The sequence below is a fragment of the Pleurodeles waltl genome, chromosome 9 (assembly GCF_031143425.1).
Source record: "Pleurodeles waltl isolate 20211129_DDA chromosome 9, aPleWal1.hap1.20221129, whole genome shotgun sequence".
In the NCBI taxonomy this organism is placed as follows: Eukaryota; Metazoa; Chordata; class Amphibia; order Caudata; family Salamandridae; genus Pleurodeles; species Pleurodeles waltl.
In genome coordinates this window covers 424,111,593-424,134,901 of record NC_090448.1, presented here as the reverse complement: position 1 = coordinate 424,134,901, position 23,309 = coordinate 424,111,593, and the positions used below count along the sequence as shown (strand labels likewise).

Here is a 23,309-nt window from a genome sequence, read left to right as displayed (position 1 = left end):
GATGGGGCTGACGTCCGACAGAGTGGCATTGGCTGTGCATGTGGCGGTGCTGATGGTGGTGCAGGTGGCGGTGGCTGCGGCGGAGATCCTGGCAGTGCTGGCCATGGTGCAAGTGTCTGTTGTGGTGGATGGAGACACCATACCATCTCCAGCAGCCTCGGATGGTTGATCCTTGGGGAGGATGCTGCAGCCTGACGTTGTGGCAGCGGCGGTGCAGGTGGCGATGCAGGTGGCAGTCGGAGCGGTGGTGGTGACTGTGGTGCAGGTGGCTGCCTTCCCTGATGATATGGTGGTCACCAGCCCCTCACCTGGAGACATCGTACCCTGAGGTGACGTGCCCTTTGGCTTGTGGCCCTTCCCCATCTTGACAGTCGCTGCAGGGACCTTGGCACTGTCCTCTCGGTGTTTGGGTGAGGCCTTGCTGGGTGGGTGATGTGACTCTCCCCTGCTGGAAGCCGGACCCTTTTTGACCTTTGCAGGTGGTGGAATAGGGTGGTCCTTCTTATCTGTCGGTGGCACACTGGCATCTCTGACGGGTGCCCCCTTTGATCGTACGGACTAGCAGGGACCACAGCGGATTCAGATTTGGTGGCTGAGGGGCTGGGCTGAGATCTAGACATCCTGGCCGTAGGGGAAGGACTGGGGGGAGGTGTAGGGAAGAGGTTAATGTTAGCTAGGAAAAGTTTTTTAGACACACTGGGACGGGAAGATGGAAGGGGTGTGGGAGTCGAAGAAGAGGTAGTGGTTGTAGGAGGTGTACGTCTGCTGAGTTTTGGTGAAGGTGCATGGGCTGGAGGCTGTTGTGAGGTGGATGGCTGTTGAGTGGCTGTGTGCCTGCGTTTGTGTACTTTGGGAGGAGGGCTCACAGAAACACTGGGAGAGGACACAGGGGACGTGTGAATGGTAGTGGGGGTGGTGATTGCACGTGAGCGGTTTGTAATGATGGGCGTGCTGGTGATGGAGGCTGTGGCTGATGATGTAGCGCATGCAGGTGTGAGTGGAGACGAGACAGGGAGGGAGGTGGAGGACGTGGAGGAGGGGGACACAGTGGAGGAAGTGGATGTTGGTATTTGTGCATGGGTATGATGCTTGTGTTATTGCCTGTGGGATGTGTGGTGCTTATGTTTTCCTGAGCCACTTTTGTGTGTTGATGTGTGTGCATGCTGGCCTGATGGTGTGCTTAGGATAGGCTGAGGTAGAGGGAATTGGGTCTGGGTAGTGGAAGTTGGAGGGGGGAGGCTGGACACAGGGACGATGGCTGCCATCAGTGCTGAGGCCAGAGCCTGAAATGCTCTCTGTTGGGCCTCCACGCCAGAATGAATGCCCTCCAGGTATGCATTTGTTTACTGCAAATGCCTCTCGACACCATGGATGGCATTCAGAATGGTTGACTGCCCAACAGTGAGGGATCTCAGGAGGTCAATAGCCTCCTCACTGAGGGCAGCAGGGCTGACTGGGGCAGGGACTGAGGTGCCTCGGGCAAAGGAGATTCCCACTCTCCTGGGTGAGCGGGCACGGGAAACTCACTGAGGAGCTGCTGGGAGGGCAGTGCTGGTAGGGGGGTGGCGGCTGTACCTGTTGTTGGGGTGGGCACAGAGGTGTCAGCCACTGCCAGGGAGCTTCCATCAGGGGAGGAGTCGCTGTCGCTGGTATCCCCTCCTCTCCCCATCGTGGAGCTTCCCTCGCCCTCCGTCCCACTGGTGCCTTCACCCTCCGTGGATTCATCCTCCTGGGTCATGTGGGATGCAGCTCCCTCCATCGCCGGTGCCTCTGCTCCTTCGCCAGATGATGCTAATGCACACAAGGACAGGGTAACAAAACAAGAAGGGGGGAAAGACAGAGAACACAGATGGTCAATGCCAGCAACACCACTACCGTTGGCGGACACAACACACAGGGAGCAGCCCTATGCACTAGGCCATGCACTGCCAGTCAGTAGGAAAGTCACCAGGGCATGGGGTACAATGCCTAATCCCATTAGATGCACACCTGGAACCCACAGGAGCCTGCCCAGTAGTAGATGCCCACTAACACTATTGGGGTTGGAGTGCCTCAGAGCCTGCCCAACAAGGGACCTGCACTGCCATGTTCACCCTGGCCCAGGGGCACCCACATCCTCCACCCAGATACTTCCTAAAGTGCGCAGTGTCAGCTTTATGACACTGTACTCACCCCCTTGTGGCTGCTGTGATGGCCTCAAGCGCCCATCCAACTCCGGATAGGCCACCGCCAGGATGCAAAACATCAGGGGGTCATGGTGCGACAGGCACCCCTTCCACGTTGGGAGGCCAGCCCCAGCTGGGCCTCCACCGTCTTCTTGCTCCATTGGCGCAGGTCCTCCTATCTCTTGCGGCAGTGGGTGCTCCGTTTATGATAGACCCCCAGGGTCCGCACTTCCTTGGTGATGGCACGCCAAATACCCTTCTTCTGGTGGGCGCTGACCTAGAGGAAAGGTACAGGAGGAAAGGACATTACTCACCCGTCCAGGCTGTCAGACTCATTGCCCACCAGTTCCCAACCATGCCCCACCGCACAAACACTCACCATCCTCACATGCAGCCCTCAGCCTCACCCACATGTATCTTCCATCCACACCACTCCAAACAGGCATTGCCCACCCATCATGCTCACAGTGTACTCACCTGTTTGTCTGGAGGACCGTAGAGTAGCGTGTACTGGGGGAGGACCCCATCCACCAGTTTGTCCAACACCTCCGCGGTGAAGGCAGGGGCCCTTTCCCCAGACACTTGAGCCATTGTCGCTTCCAGACTGAGGTCACAACAGCACTTGCAGTGTAGGTCCTCTCCTGTTGAAGGTCAGGTATCAAGTGAGTGAACAGCTAGAAAATGGCGGTCATGTCCGCGTCGGTGCCTACCGTCACCGCCCGCGTACTTCGCCATTGGCTCCTGGAACCTATAGGGCCCAATGACAACCAATGCTGAATTACGCAGTGGGCTTCGACCGCCTACCACGACGAAGCACAACGCAAGCGCAGTCACCTCATTTCCCCTTGTCCCTCCTCACCAGTCAGGCAGCCACCATTTCAGGGGGGCACATGGCATGGCACCTAACTGCGTCACAGCACATTTTGGCACATATACGGACTAACTACGCCACACACGGATTTACTCACATTACTGCAGACACACTTTTTCAACCTATGTGGTACATGACCATCTGCTCACCGTTCTCCTCCGTAGGCCACAACCGCTGGGGCAGATGATGAGATGGCGGCATTCCTCCGGTGTGAAGACCCCTGGTGGACCTGTCGACAATGGAAGACAGACACATCATAATCACCTACAGAACCAATTGGAGCCAGACCTGATGTCATCTATCCGCCATCCCCCAGGAATCCCCCCTCTAGTGAAGGTCCTGTCAGTGCTCCATTTTCTGGCAAGTGGCTCCTTTCAAACAACAGTGGCCATGGCATCAGGGATGTCTCAGCCAATGTTTTCAAACGTGTTGACCAGAGTGTTGTCTGCCCTGCTGAAACACGTGCGCAGCTACATCGTGTTTCCCCAGATGGAGGATTTGCCCACAGTGAAGGCTGACTTTTATGCCCTGAGACATATCCCCAACATCATTGGTGCCATTGATGGTACACATGTGGCATTTGTCCCCCCCCCGCAGAAATGAACAAGTGTACAGAAATAGAAAAAGCTACCATTCGATGAATGTGCAGATAGTGTGTTTGGCGGACCAGTACATCTCTCAAGTGAATGCCAAGTATCCTCGCTCTGTGCATGACACCTATATTTTGAGGAATAGCAGTATCCCTTATGTGATGTGCCAACTCCAGAGGCACCGGGTGTGGCTAATAGGTGAGCCCAAGGTCCCCACACAGTATGAGTAGGTGTCTGGGTATGGGGTAGTCCCTAAGGGTTAGTGTGTGTCTAACAGTTATCCTTCGACATTTGCAGGTGACTCTGGTTACCCCAACTTCTCATGGCTACTTACCCCAGGGAGGAATGCCAGGACAAGGGCAGAGGACCGCTACAATGAGGCACATGGGCAAACTAGGCGTATTATTGAGAGGACGTTCGGCCTCCTGAGGGCCATATTTCGGTGCCTCCATCTAACAGGTGGCTCCCTATACTACTCACCGAAGAAGGTGTGCCAGATTATAGTGGCATGCTGCATGTTGCACAACCTGGCATTGCGACACCAGGTGCCTTTCCTGCAGGAAGATGAGCATGGTGATGGTCTTGTGGCAGTGGTGGAGCCTGTGGACAGTGAGGAAGAAGAGGCAGAGGAAGAAGATATTGACAACTGAACGAACATCATCATGCAGTACTTCCAGTGACGCACAGGTAAGAGCCTGTAACTCCCCTTCACATTTCTGAATACTGTAGGCCATTGTATAAGTCAGCCTCTTAACCTCTGTCTATGAACACTGACAGTTCACTTTGGATTTCCATTTCTAAGATCTGGGTATCTCATTCTGCCTTCTGCTATATGTACTGCTGCCCAACAACTGTCATACATTGGTATGAGCAAATAAACATTTACATTGCTATTTGTTGCTAATGTTGTAATAATACATTTGTGAAAGATCAGACTGACTCCAGGTTGGTTTGTGATTAAAAAGGTGTTTATTTAGGGGCTAATAAGTATAGGGGTATGTGCAAGGGGCTGGGGTGATGGTGGAGGAAGGTCCATAGTAGAATCCACTCTCTTGGTATCACAGGTGCATTGTCCAATGGGGCATAGGAAGGGGAGTAATGGCAGTTCAAGGTGGACAGGGTGACATAGTGGGACACAGGGGTGACAATCAGGAGAGTCTTATTTCCTGACGGGGGTCTTGGCAATTTTCTGTCTCCTGCCCGTTTGCGGGGTGGTTCTCCTTCTGCAGGGGATGGGGTGCTGCTGGCCTGTTGTTCCTGTGGCGGGGCCTCCTGTCCACTGGCGCCGGCAGAGGTGGAGGGCTGTTCCTCAATTTGGCTAGTGTCAGGGGCCTTTTGTTGTGCCACTGCCTCCCTCATGGTCTTGCCTATGTCAGCCAGCACCCCTGCTATGGTGACCGGGATGGTGTATATGTTGGTGAGGTCCTCGCTGATCCCCATGTATTGTCCCTCCTGCAGCCACTGGGTCTCATGAAACCTGGCCATGGTCTCTTGGGAATTGTGGTATGCTCCCATGATGTTTGTGAGTGCCTCGTGGAGGGTCGGTTCCCTGGGCCTGTTCTCCCCCTGTCGCACAGCAGTCCTCCCAGCTCCCTGTTGTCCTGTGCCTCTGTCCCCTGAACCGTGTGCCCACTGACCCCAGGTCCGTGACCGTCCTGGGTAAGTGGGTTTGCCTAGGGTCCCTCTAGTGGTGGACACACTGCTGATTGACGTGTCCTGGGGACAGTGGCATGGGCCTGCTGGGTGGGTGCTGTGGTGGTGTTTCCTGCGGGGGGAGGTTCTGTGGTGACTTGGGACTGTGGCAGGGGAACTGACTGTCCAGAGATCCCTGAGGGGCCAGGCTGGTCATCTTGATCCAGGCGTGCAGAGATGTTGTCATCACTGTGGGCCTCTTCTGTGGGGGGACTGGATATGGCTGGCACCTCCTGTCCGATGACGTTGGGTAGGGGTCCTGTTGGGATGTAAATGCATTGTTATTTTATCTGTGTGTGCCATCTTGTGCAATGGGTGTGTTTCCCTCTATTACTGTGCTTGCACTATCTCCTTGGCCCTTGTGTGAGTGGTGATTGTGTGCCCTGGGTGAGTCTCTCTATTGGACATGCTTTGATGATGGGTGTCCATGCATGTCTGTGATGGGTGTCCATGCATTGTTGTTGCATGCAGGGCTTGGTTGTGGGAGTGGTGGGTTGTGATGGTGGGGTGTGTGGGAGGTGGTGGAGTCATAGGAGTGAGGGTGAGGGTGGAAGTATGTGATGGCATGCAGGTAGGGCGGGGGATATAGCAGTAAAGATTTGCCTTACCAGAGTCCAGTCCTCCTGCTATGCCTGCGAGGCCCTCAGGATGCATGACCCATGTTGTTAGTTGTGGGGGAGGAGGTAGGGGTCCACCGTCAGTCCTCTGTATGGCTACCTGGTGTCTTGATACCACGGAACGTACCTCCCCCCACAGGTCCTTCCACCTCTTCCTGATGTCATCCCTTGTTCTTGGATGCTGTCCCACTGCGTTGACCCTGTCCACAATTCTCTGCCATAGCTCCATCTTCCTTGCAATGGAGGTCTGCTGCACCTGTGATCCGAATAGCTGTGGCTCTACCCGGATGATTTCCTCCACCATGACCATGAGCTCCTCCTCAGAAAACCTGGGGTGTCTTTGAGGTGCCATGATGTGGTGTGAGTGATGTGTGATGTGATGGTTAATGTGATGTGTGGGGTGATGTTTTGGGGTGTGTGGAGTGAGGTGCGTGGATGGTGTATGAGTGATGGGGTTCTGTGCCTCTGGATGCTGGTGTGGTCTTGCTTTTCTCTCTCTGCTTCTTCAAACTGTTTTGCTGTAAGGGGTTGTGGGTAATGTGGGTGTGTGTTTTATAGTGGTGTGCGTGTGTGGGTGTGGTGTGTGTATGTGGGTCAGGTTTGTGTATTTCAAAATGTCCAATGTGGTGTAGTTTTGTTTGTGTGTGTGTGTATTTTGAGCGCGGCGGTGTGTACCACCAATGGTTTACCGCGGTTGTAAGACCGCCAGGTTGATTAGTGGGTCGTGATACTGTGGGCGTATTCCTGTTGGCGTAGCAGTGTGGGTTTTGCTATCGCCAGTTTATCACTGACCTTTGGTGTGGCAGACTTGTGTGGGTGTCTGTATAGTGGCGGAATTCTCCGTGTGGGTCATAATACCCGTTGCAGATTTTCGCTGCGGAAACCGTATGTTGGTGGCCGTTGGCACGGCGGTAAGCCGGATTTACCACCAGGGTTGTAATGAGGGCCATAGTCTGTAGTCTTTTAGGGTATTTGGTTTTAAGTCTACCAGTACGTAGCTGTGGGGTCTCGTGGTAGCGTCGTTAAAGGCTTCCAAAAAAACTGTGTTTCTGGGGTACATCTGTTTAGCTATGATAGATATCGGCTGTTTGTCACTGTTTTTTAAAAAATAAAACAAGGTATGAGTCGCTGAGAGCTATAGAATGGCAGCTCTTACTCTTGTAAAACAAGTTTTGCACGATGTAGCATATGCTCAGATTATGATGCTGTGAATATTGAGTAAAAGCTTTTTCTATCTCAGGGTGATCCCCACCTTTGTGCATAGCATCGTCTACAATCACCATGTTCGCAAGGCCTGTAGGTAACAATGCATTGTCTTTGATATTACTAGGTATGTCTTCTAAAAAGTTGATGTGGGGAAACCTTAGGAATAGTTCTGCATAAAGATATTGGCAGCATGTATAAAGCCATACAATATTGTTAGGGATTTCGGATAAACCCCCGGGAGCAATTTCTAATAGCTTCTTTATAAAATAACTTTTATTGCAATTTGAGGGACCTGTTAAAACGCAGATTGGATGTTGCAATCTGGTGTCCTCTAGTGGTTCCCAAACTGGGAGCCGCGGCATCAGTTTGGGAGCCACTGGCTGTAGTTTTATTGTGTCCGAGCTGGAAATAGCTCAATGGTTCCCAAACTGTGTGCGGCGCCCCTGGCTAGTTTTGATGGTGCACCAGGGAGCCGCGGCTCCCAGTTTGGGAACCACTACGTAACAGTTGGGTTGTAATTTCTCACCGCTTTTTGGACGGGACTATGTTAGGCTGTTTTACAGCAATTGTTTTATCATTTTCACGGTCGCTCGATATAGTGTATTCGTTCACCAGATCCTTTAGACTGTCAAAATGTATTTTGCCAATATTGTTAACATTTAAAGTGATGCCTTTGACTTTCATACACAATGTATTGTTAGATGTTTTGTAAGAATAGTTCTTGGGTCCGGATGAGGTGAGCTTTACTGTGTACTTGTCCTTTTCTAGCTCGCTGGTCAAATCTCCTAGATAATCACCTAGTGGAGAGTCTTCATCCCCTACTTTGCTCACAAAAATAACAGAGGTGGTATTGTGATACAAACACCTGTCCTGAAGTTTATCCAACAACCTGTAAAGCTCTAAATGAGCATGTGCAGTTATGAAACAGTCTATGAAGATGTTTATATTGTTGCACACTGTGGGGTACTCTTTTGTGTATTTCCAACACAGAACTGCAGTCTCATCATCGATAAATTCATAGCTGGATGCCTCGTAACACAGCGCAAAGAAGGTACTTAAACAATTTGTCATGATCTGTTATTATGGTCGCGTTTGTCAAGATTGTACGCTGTGTGAATTTTCCCCATAAGGAGTTGAGGCAGAGCTTGGCTAACTGACGCCTGGCTGGGTTGACCTTGATGAACTCGGTTATCAAGCTAAAACCCTTGTGAGAGAAGTAATCATCAATGTACTTTTGCTTAGAGGTCTTAATAGCACACCATTCTGGAAACACTGATGCCTCCTGCTCGTCTCTGGGAAATAAGTTGATGTAGTCAGAAAAGAGCCGGGTTGTAGGCCTTTCAAAGTGCCATATTTCTAGTATTTTACCAAGTCAGTCTCCTTTCTTTAGGGCCGCTTGTACCTCAGTGCTACACCAGGTCTCCGCCAGCATCCTTTGCTTGTCATTGTGTCTGCACCCGCTAGTCTTTTTACTATAAGCGCATGTTTGACATAGTGCAAACATTAGCTTACCATCGCCTCTGTACGGTAGCACTGGGAAGTAAAGCCTCCGGGGTGGACACATTTGGCATTCAAGTAGCCTGAAATATTCACTTATGGGTTTAAAGTCCCTTTATATGATGGTGGGATGGCCTAAGGGGTATAGCTTCAGTTTGTTCACAGATGCAGACTAGTGAAATCGTAATAATATATTTTCTAATCCTCACCCACGGCCCTGTACAGCTGTTAAGCATTTGTATGACCCCCAAATAAGGTATTGCCGGGCCCCATAGGTTCGGGTAACTAACAACTCTTAATGAAAGAGCCAAGTTCCGCATCTGATGTTAGCATATCTATTCACTCATGCTCCCAAAGGGATCTCATAACAAAGCCGCAGTTTTCAACATATTGTCCCTTCACCAGAGTACGTCAGTGTAAGTCTTCAAACCTGGTACCCAACAGCCTGTTAAACTTGTAGGGTTTGTAACAACGAGGACAACCATGGTAAAGCACCCATTGTATTCAAAGGCTGCTGGCACACCATTAATTAAAACGCACCCATCTAGGTAATAAGGCCCCAAACGGTATTCACCATCCTGTAAGGCATGCTGAATTAGATGGATGGGGTTGAATAACGCTTCTGTTTACCGTTATAGAGGTCAGGCCGTACTAGAGCTATGCTTTCAAGTTTTTAAAATGTGCTCGTAGGTAGACATACACATGGAGGCCAGCATAATGTGCTGAGAAGGGCCTATGGGGGTCATTCTGACCCCGGCGGTCAGAGACCACCGGGGCCAGGGTCGGCAGGAGCACCGCCGACAGGCCGGCGGTGCCCCGCAGGGCATTCTGACTGCGGCGGTTCGCCCGCGGTCAGATGCGGAAAACCGGCGGTCTCCCGCCGGTTTTCCGCTGCCCATACGAATCCTCCATGGCGGCGGAGCACGCTCCGCCGCCATGGGGATTCTGACACCCCCTACCGCCATCCTGTTCCTGGCGGGAGACAGGATGGCGGTAGGGGGTGCCGTGGGGCCCCTGCAGTGCCCATGCCAATGGCATGGGCACTGCAGGGGCCCCCGTAAGAGGGCCCCACCTTGTATTTCAGTGTCTGCCTTGCAGACACTGAAATACGCGACGGGTGCCACTGCACCCGTCGCACCTTCCCACTCCACCGGCTCAATTCTGAGCCGGCGTCCTCGTGGGAAGGATGATTTGCCCTAGGCTGGCGGGCGGCCTTTTGGCAGTCGCCCGCCAGCCCAGGGCAAATCCCAAAATACCCTCAGCGGTCTTTCGACCGCGGAGCGGTATTTTGGTGGGGGAAGTCTGGCGGGCGGCCTCTGCCGCCCGCCAGACTTAGAATGACCCCCTATGTATTCTATGGATTTTGTCAGCCTGGGGTGTGTTGGGTTTCAAAACATTTTCCTGTTCAGTCATTTCCACCACAACTTCTCTGAAGAGATGGCATGCTTTTCACAAGATGATTACATCCGCCTGACAGTAAGCTTTTAACTCTTTTTGAAAATGAAACTTATTTTCACTGTTTTCACTATACCATTGTAGAAAGCTCTCTTTCTTTGCAGACATCAAATACTCAACACCGTAGCTGTCAGGCGGAGGCATGGGACCCTCATAATTCTGACTCGTCCAGGTGTTAAAAAAGTGGGGGAAATAACCTTTACACTCTGGAAAAGCAAAGGCTTTTGGCAACTTGATCAGTTTCATGGGCAGAAAATTCCGGGTATCAATGAACCTTATTTGTAAAGGCATAGCCATAAACAGCATCAGTTTGGAGCCATGGGTGATAAGTTGGACAGGTATCTTTTCCCAAATCTTGTTTTGCAAAATAAAGAATGAGTCATATGCTTTTGAGTTATGCGCCTTCAAGGTATACTCTTTGAATTTTGGCTGCATGAAAGTGCTGAGGAAATCATTCATGCACGAATGGCCTTCAAACTCCCAGTTGTCATTAGAAGTTAGATGATGAGTGTACAGGGAGTGCAGAATTATTAGGCAAATGAGTATTTTGACCACATCATCCTCTTAATGCATGTCGTCTTACTCCAAGCTGTATAGGCTCGAAAGCCTACTACCAACTAAGCATATTAGGTGATGTGCATCTCTGTAATGAGAAGGGGTGTGGTCTAATGACATTAACACCCTATATCAGGTGTGCATAATTATTAGGCAACTTCCTTTCCTTTGGCAAAATGGGTCAAAAGAAGGACTTGACAGGCTCAGAAAAGTCAAAAATAGTGAGATATCTTGCAGAGGGATGCAGCACTCTTAAAATTGCAAAGCTTCTGAAGCGTGATCATCGAACAATCAAGCGTTTCATTCAAAATAGTCAACAGGGTCGCAAGAAGCGTGTGGAAAAACCAAGGCGCAAAATAACTGCCCATGAACTGAGAAAAGTCAAGCGTGCAGCTGCCACGATGCCACTTGCCACCAGTTTGGCCATATTTCAGAGCTGCAACATCAATGGAGTGCCCAAAAGCACAAGGTGTGCAATACTCAGAGACATGGCCAAGGTAAGAAAGGCTGAAAGACGACCACCACTGAACAAGACACACAAGCTGAAACGTCAAGACTGGGCCAAGAAATATCTCAAGACTGATTTTTCTAAGGTTTTATGGACTGATGAAATGAGAGTGAGTCTTGATGGGCCAGATGGATGGGCCCGTGGCTGGATTGGTAAAGGGCAGAGAGCTCCAGTCTGACTCAGACGCCAGCAAGGTGGAGGTGGAGTACTGGTTTGGGCTGGTATCATCAAAGATGAGCTTGTGGGGCCTTTTCGGGTTGAGGATGGAGTCAAGCTCAACTCCCAGTCCTACTGCCAGTTCCTGGAAGACACCTTCTTCAAGCAGTGGTACAGGAAGAAGTCTGCATCCTTCAAGAAAAACATGATTTTCATGCAGGACAATGCTCCATCACACGCGTTCAAGTACTCCACAGCGTGGCTGGCAAAAAAGGGTATAAAAGAAGGAAATCTAATGACATGGCCTCCTTGTTCACCTGATCTGAACCCCATTGAGAACCTGTGGTCCATCATCAAATGTGAGATTTACAAGGAGGGAAAACAGTACACCTCTCTGAACAGTGTCTGGGAGGCTGTGGTTGCTGCTGCACACAATGTTGATGGTGAACAGATCAAAACACTGACAGAATCCATGGATGGCAGGCTTTTGAGTGTCCTTGCAAAGAAAGGTGGCTATATTGGTCACTGATTTGTTTTTGTTTTGTTTTTGAATGTCAGAAATGTATATTTGTGAATGTTGAGATGTTATATTGGTTTCACTGGTAATAATAAATAATTGAAATGGGTATATATATTTTTTTGTTAAGTTGCCTAATAATTATGCACAGTAATAGTCACATGCACACACAGATATCCCCCTAACATAGCTAAAACTAAAAACAAACTAAAAACTACTTCCAAAAATATTCAGCTTTGATATTAATGAGTTTTTTGGGTTCATTGAGAACATGGTTGTTGTTCAATAATAAAATTAATCCTCAAAAATACAACTTGCCTAATAATTCTGCACTCCCTGTAAATATAGTTAGGTTGGTGTACACCTGTCTCTTGTGTACACTCTATATCAAACACTATGTAGTCTTCTGTTTTGGTCTGGGGCCGCCCTTTAACCATGTAGCACATGTGTTCTGTTCCCACCTGAAAAGACACCTTACACCTGGGATATTTCATGCCTTTGCATTTGTGAACTTCGGTTATGTAGCACCTACACCCCCCTAGAGTCTGTTTTAAGGATGCAAAGACAAACATGTTGTGTATGCTCAGTTGTGCGAGGGACAAAACAGATTACATGTGTGACATCTCATCTTCTGATCATGACTACGACGCAGCCGTCCCTTTGACACATTTTCCAGTTCATTTCACAATAGTGAGTTGACTGAGTGTCGTAGATGTGGTCGCAATGGGCTTACGCATACTTGGCTCCTAGAAAACCCTTCAAGATGCCATAAAAGTGATTTTCATGATGGAAAACATATACGGTCTTGTTTTTCACACGCTCCCCAGCTGTGAAGTACTCCCAAGATCCGTTGTGGTAAAGAACTTTACCGTAACAGCAATATAGTTCACAAAAAGCCATAGGTCCCCAAACCCAACCAGTCTGTTGTGCGGTATTTCAAGCACCGCATGGGCTTCAGCCGCTCTAGTAATAATAGCTGCATCGGGGTGCTGGGATCCATCTGTAACCTGGCAATGCTATCCGCCAGACACGTGTTCTTTTGTTAAAGTTTAGCAACCAACGCTGTTTCTTTCCAATGATTTTACTGTAAAAAATACTCTTTAGAGGTCTAGAAACACCCCTCTGATGGCCCGAACAATGAGGGCTATGACTCTGAAGGTCCCATAGGTTACAATTTTTGCCTTACTCTTGGAAATTATTAGAGATGTTTTCTAGAAATTACACAGCGTCAAACACATTGTGGGGAATTTGTCTGGTAAACAAGGGACTGTCAATGCCCTTCCCCTGGAAGCATAGTTGAAAGGAATCATTAGGCCCCACAGTGTGTAACAACAGCTCTATGCTCTATGTATGCCCTGGTGGATAGCTAAACCCACTTGATCAGAGGAATTTATGCATTCGAGGCTAACAAAGCTGAATTCTTCATAATGCTCTGTAGCATTAAATCTCTCTACAGTATGCCTGTACCTTCTAATGCTCTCTAAAAACACAGGACCTGAATCCTTAGATTCTGGATTGTGTTGGATGGTAAGCTCTCAGGTGAATCATTTTGGGATGGCTGACTTTGGTTCTGAGCATGCGTATTTTTAAGCCTCCGTGTAGCACATATTCTGGCTTTCTTTAATTTACTTATTAAAAGCCTGCGCTACTTAGCGCTTTTAGTACACTTTTGGTTTTTACAGGCCCACACATTCTTAGGCAACCTCCCACAGCTTATTTGAACGCTAGCAGGTGTATTTGTGAGTGGTGTCCTCGCAGCTTCCCCTACTAAAGAATGCTGGACCTTCTAGGTGTTCAGGGAATTCGAATCTCTCAACTTTACCCCATGAATGCCTGAAACGTCTGGAGCTTGTGATGTTCTCTCCTAAATTTATGTTTAGAGGACTAACAGGGGCTGATTTATATGGTGCTGTCAATGTGTTTGGAACTCTTAGACCTTGATTGAGGGGTTCTAGCTGCTTTTTGTTCTTCAGGACTCGTAAGAACCAAAGGGCTTTAGTAAGTATACCTTGGACCTTCTTTTTATATTTTGACCTCTGGACAGCTTTAATAGTAAAATCTGGAACGTCACTCTTTAGGGAGCGCCATAGGCCTAGTCATGCGAATATAACACCTATGTCTGCAGCGGCTGATTCACAAGCTTGTAACACCTCTCTTATTCACCTTTCCACCCTCTGAATTATCTCCCTCTGGGCATCCCCCAATGGACTGTTTTTACTTTCCACCCTCCCCAGTTTTAAGGTCTTAGAATTCAGCTTGGATTTTATTTTCTGACACCCTATTATGTGTCTTTGATATATGTCCCTAGTACAGTTTTCTGGTCCAAAACATCATATTCTGGGGCATTAGCTCTGGCAGTTGGGGCGTGGTGAATATTATCATGAAGTGCACCTATTACAGTTCTCTGGTTACCATCAATAGCCCCATTCTGAAGGTCAGGACTTGGGTGGGTCAAAAACACAGGGTCTCCACTAGACGCTGTTTCAAAACTCAGATTTTGAAACCCATCCCACCCTGTACTACTGTCTGGGTATGGTGAGGTGGGTGATGGTAGATTTACACTTGATGGGGGGCTGGTGGGATAGTGCGCTTCAGGGGCTGTAATCGGTGACATTGGATATGTGGAATTTAATTGCTGTTCATAATAGCTCAGGGTCGCAAAGGTGTAGGAACCGTAGGGTCTGGGAACAGGTGATTGCAGAACCAGTGACTGTGGCCCCTCAGGTCTACACTAGAAGGCACACTGTGTGCGGAGGCAGCTGGTGTTTCAGAACTCTCCATCACCCCTATCAGTGCCATGAGAAGCCCTATACATGCAGAATAAGGGTCCTCTTTGAGGTGATCATTTTCAAGCCGGGAGTCCTAAAGACTGTGCAGGATAGTTATAGACGGTTTGGGGGATGGTGAGCACATCTACATTAGACACCTCAGATGTTGAATATTTAGAGACCTGCAGATTATGGGAACCAGCATGAGGTGTAACAGTATTTTTTTAAGGATAGACCTGAAGGAACTCTTTGTAGCTCTGGGACCCCCGGCTTCTTCTTCCGATTCTCTAAGGAAAGGCGATTCAGTTTTCGGTTTTTGCATGGCTTGAGATCCCCTTCAATGGTTTTACACAGCCCCTGCTGTTGTGTGTGTGCGACTGGAAGTGGGGTCTCCAGCCCTAGGTACAAATGGAGTTCCTGTAGGAGTGTTCAATGTACTGGTTATAGGCTTTACTTGTAAAGTGCTATAGTGGTTATAGGAAAGAATGTCTTTAAGGCCTGCAATTGTATAGGCCTTGCATGTTTTGTTTTGACGCACAGTGCAGCTCTCACCAGCTGTTGACGGCTGTGTGTTTTGAAGGTTCCTGATGATGTCCTTTAGAGGTGTCGACGTCCACTTAGCCTTACATGGGAATCATCCAGAGATCCTCTGTGACAACTCTACAATGTAAGCATATAGAAGTACATATTACATATTATTACATTTTTATACCCCCTTGCTATATGCTAAAGGAACAAACTGTTTGAGAGAGAAAAGCAGTAGGATTCTTTTGACTGCATTTTCTAAAAACACACCTGATATGTTCCTTTGAGGTAACCCTTTCTTTATAGGACGACCATCTTTAGGCACTAAAGACTTTCTTTTTTGGACCACCTTTTTTGCTTGCGGTTCTACCTTTTGCGGCGGCATGCTGTCCTTTTATGCCTTCAGGGGATCTGTAAAGAAAAAAAGGAATACATGTCACATTTACAATATAATAATACACAGACTTAGCACACTCTCTGAGGGCCCTACCTATAGGGCCTCTATGAGGTTTTCAGACTGTCAGGGTTGATGCTTACATAGCATTTATACTAGGGCCCATTTTATTTCCCTGCAAGAGGCGTATCCTGCTGCACTATGGGTGCTGCATCTTGAGCCTCTAGGTTTTGGTGTAGCCCGTGGACTGCCAGCTGTTCTTCATCGTCATAACCTGTAAAAAAAAACACACCTACATAGGAAAACAGTTTTAGAAAATACAAATTTAACAAATAAGACAGCAATGTTGAGACTGGTAGGTTAACAATGGTCTCTGAACTATAGAAACCCTAAATAGATATACCTTGCTGAAAGGCAGCATTTCCTCAGGGACCCACGTTAGTTCTGGGAGATCCTCCCTACAGAAAAGACAAATTTGGCTTTAAAAAACAACTCTGACAATCACAGGCGGCTTTAGCCCATAACTCATTTTACGTCACATTTTATAAACACTTGACGATTCATTTTGAATTATGTACTGGTGAAGAGTAATTTACTGCTAAAAACCATAACACAACAACCTGGAAAAGCAACCACTCCCAGGAGACTGCACGGTTAAGTAAAATACATGAAATATAAACAATAAGGGCACAGATTACCATGACGTTTTTACACTATTTGTTCAGAACTACAACCATGTATTTTGCATGAAGTTAAGCATATTAACACAAGACCGTTAAGGAGTCTCTTTCAACTGCTGTTTTAAATTATGATCCTGGCTAGTCCTTCGTCACACTTACTTTACTGTTTAGGAGATTTACTGTGCGCACAACACACATATTAACAAGACTATGAAAATATAAAAAGACGTAAAACTGTTACATAGGGACACACATAGAAAGTATTAGCAGTGTAAATGTCCTTGCACACTCAAGACAGGATTCGCATTGACAGCACAAATACATGCTTCTTTCAGACACACAGCACAGATACCGTGTAGGCAACAGCAGTGCAAGGGTTGTCAGGCATTCAAATCAAGTTTGGCAGGGGAGATCTCCCTGAGTGAGCGACCCCAATTCCACTGGGTTATCACAACTTAAAATTAAATTTATAACTATATAGGCATTCAGGTAAAGATTCTTATACAGATCAGATTATGTTCATTGTGTCACTTCCAGTTTCCATTGTGTAAATAAAAGACAAAACAATTATACCAGAAGACTGCATTTTTGGAATTCTGCATGCCAAAAATTCCCAGCACACAAACAAAAAATGTCAAAGGTCTTTTGGGTCGGATCTGGATGCTGGTCACAAATAAAGCTCATGTAGCCCACCTGCTACAGCACTGACTGATGGTTACTCGGTCTCCAACTCGTGCTTTCCTCGTACACTACAATCAGCTATCAGCTTATTCAGTGTGATTTATGGGGAGTTGGAGGGCGGCCCATAATTTAACCTGGAAAGGGAGAGGCTCAGGAAGGAGGTTTTTCCAAAAAATGGTGCAATATTATAAAACACAAATTTGAATTTAAATTAAACACTCAAATCGACAAAAAAGTATAGTAGCACGCATTGACCACAGTGAGAGGAAACACAAGACATTCTGACAATCAGACGTAGCTAAAAGATTCAAACTCAGCGGGCCTATGCTATCAAATGAATGTGAAAATGACCTGATTCAAACAGTCTGCTCTGCTGCGTCAATCATTCTGTACACCTTGCACATTTCTCCTTAAACCGACACTGCCAGGAGCTCTGACTTTTGAAGGCAGTGGAAGCACAGTCAGCTAAAGGAAGTCTTTGGGTCATGCTGTTAAGGCCAAGAAGGATTTGAACTCATGTGTCCACCCATTAATTACCCACCTAGTGTAATATGCATAATATGGAAGTACGAAAGGGGAATGTTTGTAGGGGCAAGAGTGATAAAATGTTCATGGTTCACAATCATAGATGTTAAATCTTGCGGTACTTTCTAGGGGAGCTGGAAATATAATCCCTCTGTGGACTACAGAGAATGTATAAAAGTTTTGTAAAGAGCTGGCTGCCTTGACGTAACTGCAGGGACATGAGGTTCAGCGCACTGGGACAGCGGCCACAAGCACCATGGCAGCTTTGCTAGACTTCGCGTTTGTCTTTGCTGCACAGCTAGTGACAGTAATGCATGGTAATGGTCACCGGCGAGGTCAAAATACATTAAAACCAGTGTAAACAGGCTGCTTTTATAGTGTGATTTAAACATCAGAACACAGGGGATACCATAAGGCTACTTAAGAGCACCTGATCACTGCAGAAACGTGTCAAAGGAAACACCAATCCAAGGTTAAAGGGACCTTCCCATGCAGGTGACCTAGGCAGAAAGGAGCAGGGGATATTCTGTCTCATGCACTGAGGGGTAAGGCATCATGTCCTGACCTGAGCACACATAAGCCATGGATGATCTAGCGTGTGCTGGTCCGAGCACCAAAAGAAAGAGGATATTCCTAAATGCATGGATGAGGGTCTGAGAACACTGGTGTGTGGGGTACTGGGGCCTGCACTGCACTAAGGGTATAGGAGCCGTGCATATCCCAGCAAGTGCTGTCCTGAGCGCACAAAAACAGGAGATTTTACTGCATGTGCAGGCCGCTCTGACCCTACAGTGCCATACCCCCTTAAAAAGGGCTTCAAGGAGCTAAAAAAAACAAAAGGTTACAAGCAGGGGTACCACCTAAAACCACCAGCAATATGGTGCATGATTAGTCACAATAAATAAAAACCCCAAATGCATTAAAAACCACATGGTAAATATAAAACATACCATAGTTATTTAACTTATGTAGAAGATGGCTTGCACCAGCATTTTGCGCCCTGTCCTTCTGAGCCATACTATTCTCCTTGCTGTTTACAAACTTCAAATTAGTAGTTCAAAGCGACTTGTGAATGTGGTTGTGTGTATGATCACTGAAGGGAGTTTTTATACGTTACAGGGTGCTCATTATGCACAGGCCTCATTTTGTAGAGGGGGTGGGCACAGAAATATGTGTTTGTGTTTTGGGGTTTCATTTCATAGCATTGGGATGCCTCAACCATTGATTGTATCACCCTGGGTTGTCACTTTATTCTTTGACATCTGCTAATTACATTTGAGCCCTCTCGTGGGAAGTTTGGAGCAAGCATCTGTGTTTGGGAGGGGGGTTCTTTTCACAGCCTCTGTTTGCTTTAACATTTGTATGTTTAATCCTTTGTGGTCACTTTATACTAGGACATCTGCAAATCATATTTGACCATTCTTGTGGGAAGTTTGGAGCAAGCGTCTGTGTTTTGGAGGGTTTCATTTCACAGCCTCTGTGTGCTTCAACCTTTGTATGTGGAAGCCTTTGTGTTCACTTTATCCTTTGACATCTGCTAATCATGTTTTACCATTCTCGTGGGAAGTTTGGAACAAGGATCTGTGTTTTGGAGGGTTTCATTTTGCACCCTGTCCTTCTAAGCCATACTTTTCTCCTTGCTGTTCACAAACTTCAAATGAGTAGTTCAAAGCGACTTGTGAATATGGTTGTGTGTATGATCACTGAAGGGAGTTTTTATATGTTACAGCGTGCTAATTATGCACATGCCTCACTTTGTAGAGGGGGTGGGCACAGAAATATGTTTTTGTGTTTTGGGGTTTCATTTCATAGCATTAGGATGCTTCAACCATCGATTGTGTCACCCTGGGTTGTCACTTTATTCTTTGACATCTGCTAATCACGTTTGAGCCCTCTTGTGGGAAGTTTGGAGCAAGCATTTATGTTTTGGGGGGTTTCATTTCAGAGCCTCTGTGTGCTTCAACCTTTGTATATGTAAACCTTTGTGTTCACTTTATACTTTGACATGCCAGGTCCTCACTGGACCGGAAACAAGCATCCTGGGACCGGGTTCAGGGTTTCACCCTTCATCAGCCAGGGCACAGTTCTTTTTGCACTTTATTCTGGGACATCTGCTAATCATGTTTTACCATTCTTGAGGGTAGTGTGGAACAAGCATCTGTGTTTTGGAGGGTTTCATTTCAAAATTGACTAGTTGGTTCTAACAAAAGACACTTCTTTTTTTAAAGCCACATTTGACCAGCCCCTCTTTGGGTTAGACAGCAATGGGGAGGTTAGCTGTTTATTCATACAGACCCTTGCTCTGATGAGCCAGACATCTGGCACAGGGCTGTAACTGTCTGAACATGGCTAGGCATGCCCTCTTGGACTCAGAAACACTGCACACACCGGTAGGGCTACAATTTTACATAGCCAATAACCCTGAGCGTGTGGTAGAACGCTGGCATGTGACTAACACATGTTCAGATGATGTCACAACTCACATGACCCTACCTAAACCTACGGCAGTTCAGGAGAGGGCTCTCAGTCATTCAGGACGTCACTTCCAGGGCAGGGCACCTGTCACTTTTGAGCTTGACGAGTAAAGATATCCCAGTATTCTACTAACGCTCAACAGGGAATGTGAGAGGGCAATAGCATAACCAGACCCCACCTCGTGAAATAGCAAGTTAAAATACTTACAGTTTTACTTTTACACAGGGCCTGCTTACCTCCTGATTAAGTCAACAACATATCCCCCTGGCTACCGGTCCCATCCCCACTGGGCAGCACATTCAGTAATTTTCCATTACACAATGTGAAAGTGCCCACCTTCAATGGTCTACTCCTCCACAGTTATTGACAAAATGACAACCGTAAGTGGCTCAACAAACCTGAAGAGTTGGAAGGCGTGCATCCTTAGGCTTCATCAGCGGCCCAAAAAAGAGGAAGTTGCAGCCCATTTTTTCAATATGAGTTTTCTCTCTGCCAAGTGCAGTCACTACGCGATGGACGGCTGTAGTGCCCCCCATGATCCGAAAGTGGTTGAAGGCTGAAAGTAAAGCAATGCACAAGAAAGAGATCAGAGGTCTGCGGAAGCACCTGATCACAGGAGGCTGGGATGACTTGGTATTCACCCTGAAGGAGAGCCCGAGGATTGATAACCTGATGCTGTAAACTCCCAAATGGTTTAAACGATGCCTCGGGCTTCTTAAGTCCCTAGACCCCAGCTCAAAACTGAATTCATGTGTAACTCTCCCTGAGGGCATGTAGAGCACTAAAAACCCCTTTAATACTCCAGAATCAACAAATATTGTCCCACTCATTTAACTGCATGTTAGTTCTGTAATATTCCCCACCCCCTCCATTTCCAAATGTTTTTGTTCACCACTTGTTCCTTTTTAGGTCTCAGCTAGAGAGCTCATGCACTGTCTCTTTGAGACTACTGTAGTCTTACAGTGGGATTGGAGACTGACGTTGTTTACCATTTGTTAGCTTGCGTGGCACCCATCTTTACAGCCTAGGTAATTGGTCGCTAAGGCATGCCTAGCATTATTTCCATTTGTGTCTGTGGAGCAGGGGCCAAGCACAGATTGATTTACCTTAAAGAGTCTCTCTCTCCTGCTCCTGACGTGATTGAGGTACTTCTTTTTAACTTTTAGGGCCCTACAAACTAAGTATGTGACTGGCAAAAATGCACCCAGCAGGACATACAAAATATCTAAATTTTATTTTCTATAGTGAACTTGTTTCTGTTATTGTGCAATGTCTTCTTTTCTCACTTTGCACTCAAGTTTTGTTATTTTTTTCTCATGGAACAGTTTTTAAAAGATTACAATAATCTTGTTCTAAATATTGCACAGCAACAATATTTCTTTCTTATGTATAATTTCCGAAATTATGCTTTAATACATAAACATGCAGTACACCCCAATCCACCCCATTCCAGCCAAGTCCACCCCACTCAGGCCAGTCCAGCCCACTCAATCCAAACCACCCAAGACCAATCCAGTCCACCCCATTATAATCCAAACCACTCCCCCATGTCCACCACACTTCAATCCTTCCAACCCACCCCACTCAAATCTGCCCCACTCAAATCAAAAACAATCCGACCCACTTCAATCTAACCCACTCAATCTAAAACAATCTGTCCCACTCCAATCTACCAAACTCCAATCTAAAAGAATCTGTCCCACTCCAATCTGCCCTGCACCAATACAAAACAATCTGCCCCACTCCAATCCAAAATAATCCTATCTGCTGCACTCCAAAATGCCCCACTCCAATTGTTCTGCTTAGCATTAAACTAAGAGTGAACAAAGCTAAAGAATGCAAAGAATGCAGCACTTTTAGTCTGAGTAATGAATTTATTAAGGCACTTCCCAGATCTCAAACGAAGACACACAAACATATTAATGTGAGCAGTTAACTTGAATGCAGCAAAACACATGTAATACAGCAATTGAATAATGATAGGCAGGAAAAGTGCAATACATCAACAAAGAATATGCATGCAGTGAATATATATATATATATATATATATATATATATATATATATATATTTATGTATGTGCAAAGCAAAGGAAGATAATTAAGAATTAAAATGCATCACCATGGGGATCGAATCCAACATCATCCGTGCCAACGTCAAGCTGTGGAACCCTGCACAGATAAGACAGGAGAAACACTCCCCAATGGGATTTGGTTTTCAGCAGTGCATCCACCCTCAAAATAAGTTCCTTCCATCTCAGCACCAAGCTTCCCCACCTTATATACCTTAAACAAACCCAAGAGGTAAGTTCTGGTAACCTTTCCCCTCCCTTCAAGTAAATTGTGAAATTCAAGCACTGGCTGCACTTTCTGTGTCGAAAACATGCAAAAGAACTGGCCAGGCCGCAATATGCATTCCTGAGAAAGAGCTGCACCTTTCTCTGCTGTAAACATTCTCATCCTGGTGCACTCTGAACCTCCCTCCTCCCCCTTGAGTAAGTTGTGAAATTCAAGTGCTGGCTGTACTTGGTCTGTATCAAAAACACGCAAAAGAACTGGCCAGGCCCCATTGCGCATTCCTGAGGCAGAGCCTACCTTTCTCTACTGTAAACATTCTCATCTTGGTACACTCTTAACACCGCCACATTCCCCAAAATATGTTCCTTGCTCTGGTGAGAAGAGCGAAAACACGTTCAGTATAGAAAACAAGCTGTGCGAGGAAAAATACCTACGCCACTGATGTGAGAACATTTGAAGCTAAGCACAAAATAGAGTCAATGGTCAGGATGGAGTTGGTGGTTAAATACAGATAGCACTGCAATCCACCCTTTGACTAGTGACTCTCATAACATACTGGTCTAAAAGTAACCCTTTTTGGTCTAAACATTGTAAGTAGATTAGGTATACCTTGTTCACTTTCTAGAACTGCTCCATCTTTGTTGGTGGCATTAAAGATTTGCACAAAACACTGGCAGGAGTTGGTATGGCGACCAAACAGGTTGAAATTACATCAACAGTACTCCTTATATTCGACATGCAGAAATCAGATCTGTTAAGCACGGCTCGTGCCAGATGGGTCCAAACATTGTAATTCAAATGCAGGAAAGGTGTTGATCGGTCAGTCACTTCGGAGCTGGGGTCTTTCGGTCCCCCCAACGACCCCCCCCCCGCACACACACATGCCCAAATACTGACCAGACGGTACAAGCAGCACAAAGGCACCTTGCAGTATGATCTGTAAAAGAAACAAGTATGATCATTCTCACAAATATTATTTATCCTGCTTGTCCTGTCCTGGTTTCATGACTATCAATATGTTATCCCTGCCCTTGGCTATAACTTCTGCAGATTCAGGAAAATGATTTGGGGATTCTACCCACACTTTAGCACCAGGTTTTTTGTCAGTTGAGCCAAAACCTCTCTCCCTCTGCAC

General features: G+C 46.8%; 1 long non-coding RNA gene across 1 annotated transcript in view; it reads right to left on the bottom strand.

Moving 5' to 3' along the window:
- LOC138259471 (uncharacterized) overlaps positions 1–21,056 on the bottom strand; it is a 49,278-nt gene extending 28,222 nt beyond the window's left edge. Inside the window, exons 1-5 of the long non-coding RNA XR_011198741.1 lie at positions 20,276–21,056; positions 15,920–15,974; positions 15,660–15,790; positions 15,393–15,533; positions 15,150–15,257 (exon numbers count right to left, since the gene is read on the bottom strand). This is a non-coding gene — a long non-coding RNA (uncharacterized lncRNA). The remainder of the gene's footprint in view (positions 1–15,149; positions 15,258–15,392; positions 15,534–15,659; positions 15,791–15,919; positions 15,975–20,275) is intronic.
- Positions 21,057–23,309: the final 2,253 nt, after the last annotated feature.